At 35.3% G+C, this 3,332-nt stretch overlaps 1 pseudogene; it reads right to left on the bottom strand.

Moving 5' to 3' along the window:
- Positions 1-1,487: 1,487 nt before the first annotated feature.
- Positions 1,488-2,488, bottom strand: LOC125863828 (geraniol 8-hydroxylase-like; annotated as a pseudogene).
- Positions 2,489-3,332: the final 844 nt, after the last annotated feature.

Here is a 3,332-nt window from a genome sequence, read left to right as displayed (position 1 = left end):
TAAGTTTATTGCATGAGTTTATCCTTTGAGACTGTTTTCAAGTTAGATAAGTCTTCCGCTAAGAGTTAAGTCAGGCCAAGGGTTCGCTTGGGGCCAGCAATGGTTTTTAAGTGCCAGTCCCGCCCAGGGTGTAGTCTCGGGGCGTGATAAACATATTAATTAGTTAACATAGCTACAGTTTGAATTAATTACCATTCGCCACTAATTTCTAAACAAAATTACTCGTTGAGTTACAGTTGTATAAACGTGTCGGTCGAGTTTCAATTATATAAACATCTAGTTTTCAGAATTTTGTATATTATAATTTGTATAACTTTTGTCTAATGTAATTTGTATAACTGTTTAAAGTTTAGATATTTGTGTTTGTATAAATTCATTATTTCGAGTTTTAGCATATTTGTATAATTTTGGAATTTGGATAATATAATTTGTATAACAATTGTTACTACTCTGTTTATACAACCACGAACAGAAATAACTCATTTATACAAACACTTATTCCACCAAAACTATAATTATCAATCGATTCAATCAATCAAAAATAATTTGTACAAAAATAAATATAAATCAATTGATACTAATCAGTTTATACAAATATGGACGACACAAATTATACAAACATACGAGAATTATACAAACGTCGCAAATTATATAATGAGGTCGTTCATAACAACCTTTTTTTTTGGTTGCCCATAACAGTTTAAACTATAGCTACAGCCCGTAAATATGCAAAATATAGCTAAGGAGCCTAATTAAATTTATTATAGTGGCTATTTGCGAGATTTCCTCATGCAAATAAAGACAATAGAGAGGTTCTATATCATCTTATCTATGTTTCTCCTTTATTATATACTAGATTAGTCCTAATTTATTATCATTAATTCCACCTGGAATTAAGATTATATCATGGAGAGGGGCCAAAAATGAAAAATAAACACGGTCTAATGCCAAGGAAATGAATATCTTATTCCCTTTGTCCCAATTTATGTGACACATTTCGTTTTTTGGGAGTCAAACAATTTAAATTTGATCCAAAATTTGCTCATGGAATCTTCAAATTTTTTAAAATGAAATTTATATATTTGTAAACTATGTAAAAAATACTATAAATCACAATAATTGATAATTCAAAATATTTAAAAGATCTATGAAAAATTTACTAGCAAAGATAGACTTGTTTGAATCTCGAAATCCAAAATATATCAAATAAATTGAGACATAGGAAGTATTAGTTTCACCAAGAAATTATTAAATCCCGGAAAGTTGGTCTTATCTTCAAAGATACACAAGCATAGATAGATTCTACAAATAGAATAACGTAGCCTTTTGACAACCCAAATTCAAACAACACGCAGACTTGCTAGAGTAGTTGAACACTTCCACTCCACCATTAACTTAGTCAGTGCTGGTCACTGCTGGATGGTAAAAGGAAAAACTTTAGTACTTAATTTGCTCAACTGTAAACCTTAATTAGTCTACCCCAACATCTACAGTGGAATAGGAACAGTTAGCAGAGGTTGATCATTTGCCAATGTGATACCAAATTTTTCCTCCATGTTCAAATCATTAGGTGCAATTCCACCATGTAGCTTCCAATTAAAAGTATTTATCAATGAACCTAGCGCGACTGGAATCATCCTGATAGCCAAAGGCAATCCAGGGCAAATTCTTCTACCAGCACCAAATGGAATCAGCTCAAAATCCCGACCTCTAAGATCTATTTCTGACTCCCAAAACCTCTCTGGCTTAAAATCCAAAGGGTTCTCTCATATACCAGAGTCGCGCCCAATTGCCCATACGTTCACTAGAACTTGTGAGCCTTTTGGAATAGTATAACCGCAAAGCTCAACATCTTCCTCCACTTTGCGAGGAATTAAGAAAGAAACTGGTGGGTGTAATCGTAATGCTTCTTTCACGATGCATTGCAAGTAAGGTAACTGTGCAACATCAGCTTCATCTACTAGTTTGCCTCTGCCAATTACTTGTGCAAGTTCTTTTTGTGCTTTCTCCAAAGTATGTGGATTCTTAAGTAATTCTGCCATTGCCCACTCCAATGTATTTGATGTCGTATCTGTCCCTGCTACAAACAAGTCCTGCAAAACTTACTACTGTAAAATCATATGAAGTAGATGCCATATAAAATCAAGTGAAAAATTCCAAAACATATGTTGCTTTTAATTAGTCAAACTTAGGCTGTGACTTGTGAGCCTATACAAGATATTCTCATACTAATCCAGAGTCGTCATTCTAGCCTAAGAAAACAATAATTGATATAACTAATTCGTTAAACTATCTTTATTAATTGATGTTTAGTATTAGATCTTGAAAAATAATTTGAGAAATAAGTAATTACTGTTAAGAGTAAAACATAAAAAATACTACTATATTAAAGATAAAGATCGTGCATACACATGTTATTGTTATTGTTGTGGATATTAGATGTGGTTGTTGGCCGTTTTGCTTGAATGTCCACCTGCCCGTTCACCATTATTGAAAAGGTAGGCATTTCGGGTGTGTTTTGTACGGAGGAAAATATTTTTTTTGGAAAATAAGTTGGTTTCTACTTATTTTCTCATATTTGGTGGTAAGTGAAAAATATTTTAGTGCATAGTTGATGAATAAAAAATATTTTTTAGAAAATATCTTCTTTTTTTTGGGTAGAGACTAGAGAGTAGAAAATACTTTTTAGAAAAATGGCCTTTGACTTGAAAATCAACCCCAATAGTCGATCTGACACCTGACCCAGACACCCGATCCAAAATCTAAACTCTACTTCTGATACGGTACCCGACATTTAAACTAGAACCCAACCCTGACCATGACTCGAATCAGGACATGATCCCAAGACCCAAACCCTACTAGAGACCCAACATTCGAACATGAATATGATCCCGACACTTAATCCTGAACCCGACCTGAGACTCGACCTCGACTTGACATCGATTGGAGACCCAACCCACACTCCTAACCCCTACATCTTACTTAAGATCCATCTTTTGTAACATAATTCAACCCTGCCACCCAACCCCCAACTCCGACCCTAACACCCAACTTGACCCAACGAGAGACCCGAGCATTGAAAACGATTTCGACACGAAACCCGACTCAACCTTGAAACCTGACCCCGACATTGATTCGAGACCTGAACCCAACTCTCGACTCGAGATATGACTGTGACTCGAGATTCGAGAACCAAACACGACTCTGACTCAAGATTCAACCTCACACCCGACTTCGATACCGATCCCAATTCAAGACCTGAACCTGTCACACGACTCGAGACTCAACCCTAATCGAGACCCACATATGACCCCGACCCGAGACCAAAACCT

This window comes from Solanum stenotomum, chromosome 5 (assembly GCF_019186545.1).
Source record: "Solanum stenotomum isolate F172 chromosome 5, ASM1918654v1, whole genome shotgun sequence".
Taxonomy (NCBI): domain Eukaryota; kingdom Viridiplantae; phylum Streptophyta; class Magnoliopsida; order Solanales; family Solanaceae; genus Solanum; species Solanum stenotomum.
The sequence above is the reverse complement of the archived record's forward strand: the minus strand, read 5'-3'. Positions and strand labels throughout refer to the sequence as shown.